Raw genomic sequence first — 15,617 nt, 5'->3', positions numbered from 1 at the left:
AGTGTTTCTAGAGAAGGCCCTTTCTATTTCCTTGTTTTCCCTTTGGCCTATTCAGGGGCCTCTTAATCATGGGTCTTCTATCGTCTGGAATCCAGTTTTATCCAACCAAACTTCTGCAGTCATGGAAATGTTCTGTATCTGCGCTGCCCGATGCAGTGGCCATTAGCCACTCGTGACCTCTGAGCATTTGAACTGTGGCTAGTGCAACCTTTGGTTTAATTTAAATGTCAGTGTAAATAGTCATGTGTGGCTAGTTGCTGCCGTACTGAAGGGGGTGCCCACTTAAGGTCATGGGCCTCAGCATGTCGGAGCTGAAAAGGATTCTGACCCTGACCCTTCCTTTTGCGGTGGGGAAATAAAGCCAGGCAGGGCACAGGAACTCCGAGAATCTATGGGGAAACAAGGCGGGGGGCCAGTGTCCCCATCCCGGGCTCATGTTCTTGGTTATGCATAGGGACTAGGGACGCTGCAGAGGTCTCCTGTCTGCAGGAATGCTGCCCTAGGGGAGCCCCAGGCTACGATTCTAGAAGCGGGAGGTTTGCCTGGGTCTCGTTCAACCCAGTTCAGTGACTCAGCCTTTTTAATAAATGGAGTTTATTAAACTCCTCCCTTGAAGAGGGACCTCCTTTGAAGAGGGACGGCTTCAGTGTCTTCAGATGATGCTGCCTCCGCCTCCAGGGACACATCCCCTGCAGACAGCCCAAGGGGTGGGAGGGGAGAAGAGCATTTACCTGTCGGGTTCCACCTCTGCAACCCTAGTAGCGCTGTGTGCATCTGCTGTGTGCAGGTGGACCCATACCAGGGTGTGGGAAGCTATGTCCCTGGACGCTACAACCGCACGTGGTAAGGTGGAGAGCTCCCAGGACCTGAATCAGACGGGCTGCGTTCTGGGTTCTTGATTCTAAGCCATCTTGAACAGCCTCCATTCTCTAAGCCTCAGTTTCCCCCTGTGTAAAGTGGAAATGTTGCTCAGATTTCCGATGTTTTGTGTCGTTAGGTGGTGGCACTTTAGGCTGTGTGTGTGAGCGGCTCTGTGGGGTGGGACCGGGGGAAGAGGGCGATCTGCCAGGTGAGACCCTGGCTTCACGAGTTCTGCAGGGCAACCGAAGCAGGGCTGGCCAGCTCAGGGGTGCAGAGACCGAGCCCAGGGCTGGCTCCCGTGAACTGCGAGCACGTCTCTGACGCACAGCCTACCGCCGTAGCGTTGGTCCCCAAGGGGCTGGAGGGGGGCACGGGGCTGGCTCTCTGCAAACTTCCCACCTGTGGTTGTGTAAAGACCTCCACACTTAGGAGCCCCACCAATGGCAGACAGATGGCATCATCCCCTGCATACTGGCATCTGTGGACATTGCTCAGGGTGTGGTTTGTCATTCTGCATCATATGTCCACACAGCTGCCCCTCCCTCTGTCCCAGTCCTTAGCAAACCCAAGAGCGATGGTGTTGTGAACGTGATCTTTGTTCTTTGTCCCCAAAGCAGGGAGAGCCAGTGCTGGGGGTCAGGCAAGTATGCAGGGGGAGCTCCACATCTGTGTGAGGGCACAGAGCAGACAGAGGAACCTCCCAGAGGCTGTGGCCCAAAACAAGTGTTTCCCTACTGCCCGGCATATGCCCGCCCATTCCCTCCTCACCCTGCCCGACCCTCACAGCCATCTTCGGCTACACCTCTGCTCCTCTCCCGGTCCGCACCAGGCCTCCATCACATCCTGGCTGTGCAGCCATGAACCCCGTCATGGGTTACGCCCATCCTGGATGCGGGCGGAGGCCGGACACCAGGCAAACAGCATCAGGCACCTTACAGTCGAGCAGAGCTTCGGATCCCAGGCAAGGCACTGAACGTACCGAAGCCCGTTGAGTAGAAAAGGGGATGAGAATATTCCCAGCAAAAGATTCCTGGGAGCGTTTGATGAGAAAATGGAGGTATAGGGACCAACATAATGGCTTGCAAACTTAGCTGCACATTGGAGTCCCCTGGGGAGTTTTCTAAGGCATTGATGCCCCGGGGGCCGTATCTAGAGCTTCGGATTTAATAGACAGGAGATGTGGCCTGGGCGTTAGGATCTCAAACGCTCCCTAGGTGAGTCTAACATGTCACCAAGTTTGAGAACCACTGGTCTACAATATCATCTATGCATAATGACCTGTCCTCCCTTGAGGCCACTGCCCCCCCCCTTCCTTCCTGCCATGGAGGGTCCGATTTGAGCCTCCCTTGTAATACATCTCGGAGGGGGAAGAGGATGTCACAGTTGCTTACAAGCCTCAACGTACTGCGGGAAGTGGCAGAGGGAGTCCATTGGACGTTTGAGCGCAGAGGTCCTTCCGGCAGACAGAGCCCAGTGTCTGGCCGGTCTGGAGAGGACTGTGCCCTCCTTCCCTGGGGCAACAAGTTATATATGTGAAATATGTGAGAGGTGGGGGCAGGAAGACCCGAGAAAGCCTTGTGTGGGGCCTCATGCTGCCTGGGGTGATTTTAGGGCCTGGACCAGGTGGTGTCCCACCCCATCTGCCCCCCTTTGGGGCTTCTCTTTATCTGTGCTCAGCTCCTCGGTCCCCTTGTCTCCATGGGCAGCCTCGGGGAGCTGACGGCCCCTGGGTTGAGGGATGGGCTAATGTCCACCCACCACTCCTGCAGGCCTCCTCACAGAGCCACTCGACGGACCTCACAGACACCCCAGGGGAGGCCACGGTCAGACAGCCAGGAGCTGATGGGGCACCAGCGGGCTGCAGTTTCCTGAGCGAGGGCAGGTGGAGGATAGTGGGGTCAGTAAGAGGCAGGTAAGGCAGCGGGTGGGAGATACCGTCTCTCACTCGCCGCCCCACCCTGAGCCCGGTCCTTACATCTCCTCGTTCCTGGGGCTGGGCAGAGCAAATGCTGGCTGTGCCTTGACAAGGGGCTGCCAGGGGGGACGGGGCAGGGTGGCAGCAGTGCTTTTGGAGAGCAGGGAGGGTTGCGGATTCCCGACCCTTTGCTCCGATCGGCCCGGGGGCCGCTCTTGCTGACAACTCAGCGGTGGAAAGTCCCTCGGTGACAGTGGGGGTCACGGCCTCCCAGCACAATCTTCCCCCGGCAAGTGGGGACTCCTAAAGAAAAGAGCAGAAACTCTTGCAGGCCTGTGAGCTCCGAGACACAGGGACCCAAGGGCAAGTTGGTCAGGGGTGCGGCGGGGCAGAGGAAGGTGGGACAGATGGCAAGGCTGGGAAGCTGTCCTCACGGAGCAGGCAGAACACACAGCTTCTCCATCTTCCTTGCTCCTCCCCCAACCCAACCCGCAGAGTCTCCGGGAGAGTCTCGCTGAGCCCATTAAAGCGTCCCCAGTGACATCCCAGCAAAGGGCCAGGCACAAGGACAGCGAGTAGAATAATGCAGACCAGGTGCGCCCCCCTCACTTGGGTTTGGGTTGCTGCGGGTGGGGCTGTTGGGTGGGGGTGAGCGGGGGTGTAAGGCCAGCAGGAAGAAGCGGCTGAACGTGAGCCTGCTGAGGTGGGTTGGGAGCAGGCGGCAGGTGGTATATGGGGCTCTGGGTCGGGTGGTCAGGGGGTCCTGGCAGGTCAGGGCCATGTGAGGCTCACCTCCTTACCTATAGAGGAAAGCCCGTAGGAAACTGGCTTTTGTTCCTGGTGAAGCCTATTGTTTGCCAGGGGTTGGGGGGGGGGTGGTTACGAGTCACTCTCATTGCCCTTCAGGCCACGGACTCACCAAGATGTGAAGTCACTTCCCCAAAATCAGGCAGGCCTAGTGGGGTGTGTGGGGGACTGGAGCCAGGGCTCCCGGTGCGCAGTCAGAAGCTGGCTCCCATGCCTTTCTCGCCTCCACACCGCATGATGCTCCCATGGCTCAGGGGCCGCCATAGGCCTGATTTCCAGGGTGTGCACGTGCGTGGGATGCGGCTTTCCAGCATTCCCAGCGGGACGCGTGTGTGTGCCCTGTGAAGGCGTGCACGTGACTTCGTGCGGGTGACATCGCATGCCTGCAAACTCAGTACACATGTGCATGTGTTAGCACGAGTCCCTCCTGCCTGTCCCTCCCCTGGTAACTTCAGGACCCACTGGACTGGCGGTGGCCCCCTGATGACCCCTTTGTCTGCAGCTCATACCATCTACCTAACCCAGCAGGTTGGGCAGATCACATCCGGTTCAAGAGCGGACGGCCGTTCCTCCGGGGCTTGTAGAAGGGCACGGAAGCTCAGCCTAGACCTGAACAGCTTCTGGTTTTCAGCCATGTATTCCCAGTGCCCGTGACACTCATCACAGCATAACGATTCTGTCTTCCCTGTTGGACTGTAGGCTTGGTGAAGGCGGGGCCTCTGTGTCACACGCTGTGTTCATGGCTGGACCCCCAGAGCCTAGCACAGTGCTTGGCACGTAAGCTATTGGAGCTGTCGAATCAACGAGTGTGCAAATGGATGAATGAACGAAGTGGGCTGTGTCCGTGTGAGAGGAGCCATGGGCCTCACAGGGAACGTCCCAAGGTTACTTGCCCTACATACAAGGAAGCTGCAAAATCCTTCAGAATCACCAGGTTGGAGGAAGGTAGTCAGCTTTGCTCTGTCATAGGCACTGCTCCCTTGCTGTTTTAGCTTCTAGTGGCACAGCAGGGTGGTCCCCCACCGCCCAGGCTTCAGAATGTGCTGGAGCCCACCTCCCCTAGTGTGATCCCTGCAGGGGCAGCAGAGCCCTGGGACAGGAAAGGCAGAGGGTCACATGACCTGGGGGGGGCGCCCACATGTGGTTCCCGTGTCCTAGGCTCAGGAAACCTTTGCCCTTCTCTGAATTCTAGTCTGTGGTGAATTCTGTCCCGTGTTCCATGTGGCTGGAGGCTTGCAGCGGTTGTTTCTCTGGCGGAGGGACCTAGGCTCAGGTCTGTGCAAGAGAGACCCGGGTGGGGGCTCAGAGAGCGCTGTGTTGTGGGTTTGGCTGGTGTGTTCGAGCACTTTGGTGCAGGAAATGGGGAGTCCTGGGGCCAGGCACTGGGCGAATGGCTTTCATCAGTCAGGGACTGTGTTTCTGGAGCCCCTGTTGTGCCTATGCCTCTGAGAATTTTGTCTCAAATGTTCATTCAAATTGCTAGCACTAGGTTGGGGAGAAGATTCTGGGCACAGAGTAGTCAGTATGAAGTTCTGATTGAGTACGGGGCGGGGGTGACAGTGCCTGGGTGAATTTGAGAATTCAGTTCTGTCTTAGTCTCAGGGGAACTGGGACATGGCCTTCTTGGTGGGCCAAAGTCTTCTGGAACTTACCTTTTTTTTTTTTTTTTTTCATCTTGGTGGCCATGGGGAGCAGAGGCAGAGGAAGAGTTCAAGTAGCAGCAGGGGGGTTTAGCTGGGCGAGAGGCAGGACTACCCAAGAGTGGCAGGGCAGGGGCCCAGCCAGAAGCCCAGAGGTCCTGAGTCTCACTACAAGCAGTGTAGACAGAGCTGTACTTGCTGGGGCTCCCAGAGGTTGACTGAACCCATTTCAAAGATGACTTCAAGGTCTGGGGTAGGGAGCTGTGTGAGTCCATTTGGGCTGCTCTGGCAAACCCGGGTAGCTGATCGAACACAGAAATTTATTTCTCACAGTTCTAGAGGCCGGAAGTCCGAGATGAGGGTGCCAGCCTGCTCAGTTCTGGTGAGGGCCGTGTCATGGGTTGCAGATTGCCGACTCCCCCTTGAGCACTCACACAGTAGAAAGAGGGCCAGGGAGTCTCTGGGGCTTCTTTCAGAAGGGCACTCATCCCATTCACGAGGACTCCACCCTTGTGACCGAACCACCTCCCAAAGGCCCCACCTCCTAGTACCATCACACTGGGATTGGGATTTACCACGTGGATTTGGAGGGACACAAACTTTCAGTCTGTAACAGGTGCCCATGCCGATCTTGCCGTAGTACTGAGTTTGTGGGGCTGAAAGGAAAGAGGCTGCCTGAGGGTTCCAGAGAGGCTTGGGCTTTGGGGTCCTGCCTGGCCCCTCCCTCAAGCGCTTCGGGTGGGATTAGGCAGGTCGTCCAGGCTAGGCTTGGCCCCGTCTTATGATTTCCCAGGAAGCGGGAGCCTCAGTGAGATAAAAGGGCAAAATAGAAACATTGAAGATGAAACAAAGTGTCCAAAGTCCGGAGGAACCCCTGGCGCATAAGAGGTCAAGCTGTGCTCAGCCTGGTCACAGAAACCCGCGCCTGAGGTCAACACTTCTTCCACCTACCGGGGACACCTGGGCTTGAGGCCAAGAGACTGGATTCCTGGGTTCTAAACCTGACCCCTCCTCCGGTCCCTGTGCTCGTTCCTGTCCTCTGTGCCTCAGGCTTTCCAGTTGTCGAATGGGAATTTTCTACAGTACGCATGTGCTCGTCGGTTCTTCCAGGTGCTTGGTGAGGACCACAGAGCAGGTGCTGTCGCCAAGGAGCAAACTGACTCCGCTCTGCACTGAGACTGGCCGCATTCAGACCTCGCTTCCTCAGCATTTGCTGGACTGAGGACGCGTCCTTGAAGGACATCCTGGCCCAGGGTGAGGAAGAAAAAAATGGAAGAGGCCAGGTCTCTCCTGTAATGGCAGAGTCTGGGAAGCCCCTACTTCTCTTACAGCCACCCCAAAGGCACCGAGGAATCGTTCGGTTCCTGGAGGCCTCTGAAGGAGAATTTACAAGCCTCTATGAGTCAACTGTGCAGGCAGGAAAGAACCCTCAACAAAGTTCCTTCTGTGGTGTATGATCTCCACCACTGGAAGGCCATTTGTTCATTCATTCATTCATCCATCCCATGATCACCCGTTTGTACGCGTGCACGGAGCTGGATGCTGGAGACACAGCTAGAGAAGACTGTCACAGCCACCAGGGAGTGCCGGCAGGCCTGGAGACAGACCAGGGAACACGGAGCCACATCTCCCGGAGGAGGAGGCTGGGAGTGGCCCTCAAAGCTGGACAGGGGAAGCAATGCCACACAGGGCCTATAGGTGGCAGCAGATGCTCACCACAGCCGGCAGGGCCAACAGAGAGAAAGCAGGAGTCAGGGAAGGGCAGAGACGGAGGAGAGAGAACGAATCCCAAGCAGGCTCCATGCTGTCAGCGCAGAGCCTGACGTGGGGCTTGAACTCACAAACGAGATCATGACCTGAGCCGATCCGAGGCTTAACCAACAGAGCCACCCAGGTGTCCCAAGTGTTTTCACAATTATGATCGTATCTGATCCTCAGCTTTCCTGTGAGGCTGGTAATTTTATGGTTCCCATTTTACAGATGGGGAAATGGAAGGTCAGAGGTTTTATCTCAAAGAAGGTGCCTTCTGCTCTGGGACTTTTACTTTTGCCAATGCCCTTTGAGAAAATATCTTGCTTCTCCCTTTCTTTTTTTTCCCAGGTTTTTTATTTTTAAATTTTTTTTTTTAACGTTTATTTATTTTTGAGACAGAGAGAGACAGAGCATGAACGGGGGAGGGTCAGAGAGAGAGGGAGACACAGAATCGGAAACAGGCTCCAGGCTCTGAGCTGTCAGCACAGAGCCCGACTCGGGGCTGGAACTCACGGACCGTGAGATCATGACCTGAGCCGAAGTCGGCTGCTTAACCGACTGAGCCACCCAGGTGCCCCTTCCCAGGTTTTCGATCCTTCAAAGCCCAGCGTGCTCCCGTCCTCTAGGCAGCTTATCTGGAGGCTTGCAGTTCACACTGGCCTTGCCTCCCCTTAAGCTCTTGTTCCTTGCCCCCCCGAGCTGGCAGCCAGCGTGGTCTGGATTGATGGTGGGGAGGCAGTACAGGATGGCAGGAGGCCCGAGTGCTTGTGTGACATGCCTGATTGCAGGAGCCTCCCCTTACTACCTGTGTGTCTCTGAGCGCCCTACCTAACTTCTCTGGGCCTCCTGAGCCCCTCTATAAAATGGGTGTAACCATACTGCCTACCTTGGAGGGTCTCTGTGCGCATATGAGGCAATAAAAGCACCTTGAGAATGGGGGTCACGTGCTCGGAGCTCCCAAAGTGTCTTGTACGAGGATCTGCACACAGCAGTTGGTAAATTTGCACAACTGTGTTTCCAAAGCCTGACCCCCCCTCCGCCGCCCAATTCCGGGGCCTGACTCTTCTCTCTTGGAGAAGCAAGGGAGGATGGTTTTACCCTCCCCTACCTCGCACCCCACCGCCCAGGGGGGAGGCTACCCTCGTCCTAGGCTTCCTACCTTCCTCCCAACCGGGCAGGTTCTCTCTGGAAACCTTGGAGCAGGGGAAACCGGCTTTGAAAACAACAGGGCAGGCATGTGTCCGAATCCCCCTGCTACTTACTCATGGAGACTTAATATCCTCATCTGTACAAGGGGACCGTTGGGTTGTTGGGAGGGTGGTGATTTGAGATGAGACGTGAGAAGAGATTCGGTGAAATCCTAGGCATTTCACGGGCTTAGCCGCTATTACTGTTATCAAACCTGCCTCTTCTTAAGCCTTCCTGTCCTGTGTGCAGTCCCCAAACTTTCTCCAAGAAGCCCCCTCCCAACCCTGCGTCTCCCCTAATGAATAACTTGTTCCCACAGGGCAGGGCGCGGCACCAGATGGATGTTAAGCCTTTCTCCCCCCTCTTTTGGGCTGCCTTAAGCCGTTCTTTTGCCTTTTTGGCTGCCTTTTGAATCTTAAATCTTCATGACCATCTGCCCCGTGTTAGGAATAGCAGCTGAGCTCTTACCGCGTTTCCTGCACTGGGCTGAGGGCTTTACGTGCATCGTCTGAGTCAAGCTTCAGGGCTGTAGGTGTTGGCATTATCCTTGGATTAAAAATCAGTAAACTGAGGCTTCAGAGGACAAGCGGGAACTTGTCCATGGTTCTGGAGCCGGCTAGTCCTGCTAAGAGGAGCAGCATGTAAAATCCATTCCCTGTGCTTTTCCCGGTGGAGCGCCCTGTGCCCACACCCTTCGTGCTGCTTAGGCTGTGAGCCCCCTGAGGGCATGACTTCATCACCTCTGAATCCCCCCATGGTACCTCGTGGTTGGGGCCAGGGCGGGGGGGGGGTGGGGGGTTGGGCCTGGCAGGAAGGAGCTCTGGGCAGGAATCAAAAGATAACGGCTTCTGGGTCTTGCACTACTTCTCAATTGTCCACGTGACTTGGGGTAAGTCGCCAGGACCTCTCTGAATGGGACCGGAGGACTGGATGACAGTACATATCCGAAAGCCAGTGGCGGCAGAGTAGGAAGGACCCCTGGGCCCCTGCCACTGCCCTCTGCCTGAATCATTGGGTCACTGGGGTCTCCATGGAGACCGCTGGTGCGGGAGTCCCAGGACACCAGCAGGAGTCCCCAGAGAGGCATCCTGCCCTCCCTCAGTGTGAGGCTCTCTCTCTGGGATCCACTGAAGCTTGTGGCCCCAGAGCCCCTCCCCTTTTGTCCACTGCATGCATGAGGAAGTTACGATTTTCCTATGCACTGACTTATCATCCCAGGGCGCATGGCAGGCAGTCACTAATAAGTCTACCCATGGAGGTAGGTGGGTGCGGAGTGGCCACAAGGGACTGTGAGAGAGGATGCTGTGCCCAGTGATGCCAGCAGCACTCTGTCTCAGCCTGGCCCTGGTCCCCCCCAAGAGGAGGCAGAGGCTGGTAAGGAATAAACAGCACTATGCAGGGACAAAGTCAGGGCTGAGACAGGCAGAGAACCTGGGTTTCTAAACTCCCTGCCCAGACCCCACCCACCCTGTCCTTGAAGCTCCATTCTCTGTAGTAACCTTGACCATGCCCCTGACTGGCTTCTCCCAGGCCGTGTCTCAGTTTTCCCATCAGGAAGACGGGTGAATTCTCCTTCTGCTGGAGGAGACCAGGGGCCTCAGTGTCGCCTCCCGGCAAGGGTCTGTCAGCAGCAGGTGTTTATGGGAAAGAGCGCCACTTTAAATATCAGCACCTTCTCCAGAACCAGGCCCTGACTCAGCCTGGAATCCACTGCTTTCTCCAGCAGGCTACACAGTGTAGGAATGAGCCTTCCATGAGACCACGACCTCAGTTCCCCCTGGATCAGTTATTTACGTGTGTGTGCATTGGCATCTTGCCCGGCACAAAGTATGGCCTAACACTTGTCAAATGAGTCAGCTAGTGAACTGTGACAGGCAGTGCAAAGAACTCTGGACGAGGCTCTATCATGAACTTGCTGTGTGATGTTGGACCGGTCCCTTTCCCTCTCTGGGCCTCAGTTTCTAAATAAGTATAATAAGGCAGATGGCTGGATGTCCCCTAAGGTGCCTCCCAGCTCAGACACTCCAGCATTCTATGTTCTGTGCCTCCGTGACGGTGCTTTCTGCCAGGGGAGGAATGGGATATTGCAGGCAGAAGTGCATGCAAACGGCCTGTGGAGAGAGTGAGAAAGAGGGTGTAAGAGAATCTGTATGATTAAAACAGACGGATGAGAGGGGGTGGGGTGAAAGATGGAGGCTGAGGAAGTGGGGGCTGACGACAGCAGACACTTACTGAGTGCTTACTGTGTGCCAGGCGGCATTCCACACGCAGACAAGGCACAGCTTTCAGCAGAACTGGGAGGTACATGTCATAATTACCCCATTTTACAGGTGAGAGGACTGAGATACGGGGGGTTCAGGGGGTAACTCGCCCAGGCTCAGACTGACAGGGAGTGGTGAGGTCAGGATGCATATTTAAGCAGCAAGATCCAGAACTCCTTACATTGCTGACTTGAGTGTTGAACCATGAAGGTTCTCAAACTGCACTTCACAAAAGGCCCCCTCGCTACAATGGGGATGAGCAAGGAACTAGAATGGGTCTAGGCTAGTGTAGCATACATGCGTTAGGAAGCATGGCGGTTGAACTTGAGAGGGTTTTTTTTTTTTCATGTTTTTATTTATTTTTGAGTCTGAAAGATAGCATAAGTGGGGGAGGGGCAGAGAGAGAGGGAGACACAGAATCCGAACCAGGCTCCAGGCTCTGAGCTTTCAGCACAGAGCCTGAGGCGGGGCTCAAACTCACGAACTGCGAGATCATGACCTGAGCCGAAGTCGGACGCTCAACGGACGGAGCCACCCAGGCGCCCCTGAACTTGAGAGTTTTGGTGGAAGCTTGGACTAGGGTGGGTGGGCATGGTGGGGATAGAGAAGACTGCATCCAACTGAGAGCAATTTAGGAAATAAAATTCACAAGACCTGGTGGTGAATCCCATCTAGGGAGTGAGGAAGAAGGAGGGTGCTGTGGAAAAGCATGCGGATTCCAGGAGGGGACGAGGCTTGGAGAGATCATGAGTTTGAAGACCGGTTGAGTGTGACGCTATGAGTGAGACATCTCAGGGGAGATGTCCAATGGCAGATGGCAGGCTGTGTGGATCTGGAGAAAGATTTATGCGCCCTTTGTCATGGGTAATTAATGCCACGGGTCCTGAATGAAACCAGCCAGGGAGAAAGTACAGAGCAAGGTCCAGGGCTCCAAGCTTTAATGGACCAGTATTGGACAAAGTCCACACAGGAGACCCAAAAGGAGTGGCCAGAGAAAACCACTAGGGGTCCCTGAAGCCACAGGAGGAGAGCGATGAGCAAATGGTCTCACCGCAAAGTCAGGTAAGACTCTGGTTAAAAAGTGGACCTTCAGCCATGGGTGCTGCCAGCAGGAGCTTTTCTGGGGGGAGCAGAGGGGCAGGAAGCCAGGGATAGCTGAGCAACGAAGGAAGGAGGTCAGGAGAAGAAGACAGCATAGTATAGGCAGTTGTTTGGAGAAGTTGGGCTGTAAAGAGGAAAGATGGTGAGAACTGGAGGGGAATGAGGACCGAGTGAGAGGCTTTGTCTCTCTCCCTCCCTCTCTCCCTCCCTCCCTTTCTTCTTTCCTTCCTTCACTTCCTTCTGCCTTCCTCTCTCCCTTCCTTCTCTTCCTTCCTTCCTTCCTTCCTTCCTTCCTTCCTTCCTCATAATGGGAGGGAGTTGACTATATTTAAAGGCATAGAAAGGACTCACCTGAGGGGAAGACTTCATCAATACAGCAAGACTCCTGAGATCAGCTCTGACCGCAGCCCCTGCCCTGGAACAGAAGGGAGGCGGGATGTGTGCTGCATTGGTAGTTTATTTGCTTGGTATGGAAGCTGAGGGACTCCCTCTCTGGTGGCTGGTTTCATCTCTGACAAGCAGGAAGCAGGGACCTCTCCAGAGACGTCTGGAGGCATGAGGAAAATCAAGAAGGTGTGAAATAATTATGGAAAGAAGAAAGGAGTTGACCAGGGAAACCAAGAGAATTTCTGGGAGGAATTAAGAAGACACTGCATAGGAAACCAGGCACCAGGCTGCCCTATCTTCTGACTCTCCTACCACCACCAGAGTGCTTGGTCGCTCGGGTACAAATGCAGAGACGGTGCATGGCTGGGTTCATCCAGGGCCAGGGCTTTGCCAAATGTGTTGATTAAGGATGAGGCACAAAGGAATGTAGGGTCTTGGCAAAAACACGTTACTGGATGATAGACTGTGGAATATAATAAGTAGGATATGGGAGAGAAGTCCAGACAGGACCAGACGGATGCACTGGAGGAAAGCAGAGGGCTGTGGACAGGTGAGAAGAAAGAGCAGGTTGGTGGGGATACTGGAGCCTAAAGCTGGAAGGTAAGGAGCTGGTGGAGAGGGGGATGCTTGAGATGGTCTTCTTGGAAGTGGAACAGTCACAGATGATGACAAAGTCCAGGGAAAGACACGGGAGTGGATGGCTGAGGTGGAGTGAGGAAGAAGGTCAGTGACAGAAGGGCACTCAAGGAACTTAGAGGCCGGGGTGCCGGCCAGGTCACCCTCTGTGTGGATGGTGGTCCATCCAAGATGATCTTGGGTGCTTGAGGTGGAGGAAGCCTGTAAGTCGGGAGCCAAAGTTTTTGATTAATGATGTGGTGGGGGCAGGGTAGGGGCTGGAAGGTTGGTAATGACAGTAGTGAGTTGGCAGAGAGGCTCAGAGGTAAAAAGTCATGAGTTTGAAAGGAGAAGGGTCTTCTCCCAATGCCACATTGGCCCTGGATGCAAGGGGAGTGGACCAGTACCCCTATAACACAGGAAGAAACCAAGACCTAAGAGGTTGGGTAACACGTCCTAATTATTAGCTGGTAAGTGGCAGAGTGGGGATTGAATCTCCCCTCTGCCACATCCTGTGTTACCTTCTTCCTGCCCACAGGGGTCATCAGAGAGAGGAGTGGTCCAGGGGACAGGAGAATGGCTCACTTTATAGAATAGGTGTTGGGTTTGTGACTTTCTTTACCCAGAGATACAGAGATATACCCCAGGGCATTTCATCCCCTCCCCCAAATCCCCAGCACCACCCCTGTCCTGACATGCCATGACATGAGCCCACAGCATTATTGATCATTTGAGAGCCCTTTGAGAATGATTTCAAGAGTAGAGACGGGGTGGGGACAGGTTGTCACATTCCCATGGCAGTCAATGTCATTGCGATAGCAACACAACTCTGCCCGCATCCCATAGAGTCCTGGTTTCTGTCATGAATGGAATGCCATGGCACTTTCTGGTACGGTAGTGAGCCCCACTGTCCCTCTGGGAAAGAACACTTCCATCCTAGATCAAGCAGAATGGGAGTAGCCCAAGGCTGTCGAGGAGGGCTGCGTTTTCTTGTTTGCGGGTGCGTGTGGATTTCCTGGGCTTTCCCTACTGACAAGCTCTACTCCTTCCTAGAGCAATTCCAACTCAATAGTTGTTGGGGTTCCCAAAAGTGTCCCCACAAGGTCAACTGCCCTTTTTTTTTTTTTTTTTTTGATCTCTGCCACAGCTGAATCCAGTGGAAACCATGCCATTTCAGAGAAGTGTCACAGGGCAGTGGGAGAGCCAGGCTGTGGCATCAGGAGCCCTGGTGGCCAGTACTGGGTTTGCTATTCACTGACTGTGCACTTTACGTTATTTATCCTCCTGAAGCTCAGGTCTCTCACCTGTAAAAATGGGGACAATACATTCCCATCTCCCTGGGTGGTTACGAGGATGAAGTGAAGTGAGACATACAACCTCAATGGCACTGGTTATAAAAACTAGCGACAGATCACACGTTGGTGACATGGCAGCTGTTTCTTTATTGCCTTAGGACAGAAACTCCAATCCCCTTCGAGCTTGCCCTGGCCCCAGTTCGCACGCTCTTTGAGCCCTGGTCCCTGGTTTGAAATTCATTGCCTGGAATCTCTGCCCTCGGTCCATCCCAGTGCCTAAACCTTGGTCTCCAGCAGCACGGCCAAAGTCTAGATGTAGGTCCCTCCCTTGCTGTATCAGCACCAGCCTGAGTTTGGAGACCAGGTGGTTGGAGGTGAAGGAGCCCACAGGCCTGGCTTTTCAGGCCCCACAGAGTTTTGGGGGATGAGGGACAGGCAAAGTAAGGCTCTTCAAGGGGCCAGGAGGGATTCCTTTCAATACACTGGGGACAGGGGTCCAGGAGTCCCAGCTGCTGGCCTAGGACAGAGAGCCACCGGGAGAGACTGCAGCGAGGCCAAGGTATCTGCAGGTGCAAGGGGATGGCTATGGAACACCTGTTCCACCCCATCCTGCAATTTCCTTTTGTTCCTTGACATGTAGGACGCTCAAAGCTAAATGCCGTACAGAACCAGCAGGATCTTATCTTAGTGATCAACCCATTTGCTGCCCCCTCCTTCTGCATGGCTTTCACTGACAATGTTTACCGAAGGGACGCCTGGGTGGCTCAGTCGGTTAAGCGTCCGGCATCGACTCAGGTCATGATCTCGCGGTTCGTGAGTTTGAGCCCCGTGGCGGGCTCTGCACTGACAGCTAGGAGCCCAGAGCTCGCATCGGTTTCCTTATCTCCCCCCCTCTCTGCCCCTCTCCTGCTCACGCTCTGTCTCTCTCTCTCAAAAACAAATACATATTTAAAAGGTTAAAAAAGAAAGAAAGAAAGAAAGAAAGAAAGAAAGAAAGAAAGAAAGAAAGAAAATGTCTACCAGAATAGTTTTCAATGTGTTTTATACAAAATTGCTAACTTTTAGGGAGCAAATGGGGTACAGCTTGGAAATAAAGATAAGTCAAGTCTTGTTGCACACCACGCTTTCCTGCTCTGCCTGGCTGGTCTGCCGAGTCTCTGTATCAGGCTTCCCTAGTGGACCGTGAATTCCTGGTGATGACGAGGCCGTGTTCATACATCCGCGTGCCTCGTGGTGCTTGAAGTGATGCCTTGCATGTAGTAGGGCCTCAGTAAACGCTTGTGAAATATATAAAAGCCAAGGAATCGCTTGTGGAAACAGGAGTTGAGAAAGAAGGCAAACACCATTGTGCCTTCACGTCCCTGGGATCCAAGTCTGGTCTCTGCGAATAATAGCTGGGACGCCCCAGTAAGTTGAGTAAAGACCCGACAAAGAGCGAGCATCTGTGGGTCACTTGAAGCCCCTGCCTCTCCCCATCCTGGGAAGTTGCTTCCCTTCACCTGAGGGTCAACCAGGCCAATCTGGAAGGCACCTCGCATGCAAGGCTGCTTAAATTAACTCTAATTTTGCCAGTAGTGCAAGGAGCTCTGGGTAGACCACAACCCCAGCCGGTGGTGGCGGGAGATGAGCAGAAACGTGGCCCGGTGCGAGTGTGTGTGTGGGTGCTGGGGGCGCCGTGCTCTCCAGGGCCCTGGAGCCCTTGGGAGAAGAGCAACACGGCAGAGTCCAGAGTTCCCAGAAAGCTGCCAAGGCCCTTCCCGCCCCCCCCCCCCCCAGGGCCCTTGAATCTGACCTG

Source organism: Felis catus, chromosome C1, assembly GCF_018350175.1.
Source record: "Felis catus isolate Fca126 chromosome C1, F.catus_Fca126_mat1.0, whole genome shotgun sequence".
In the NCBI taxonomy this organism is placed as follows: domain Eukaryota; kingdom Metazoa; phylum Chordata; class Mammalia; order Carnivora; family Felidae; genus Felis; species Felis catus.
Note: the sequence above shows the minus strand (reverse complement) of the source record.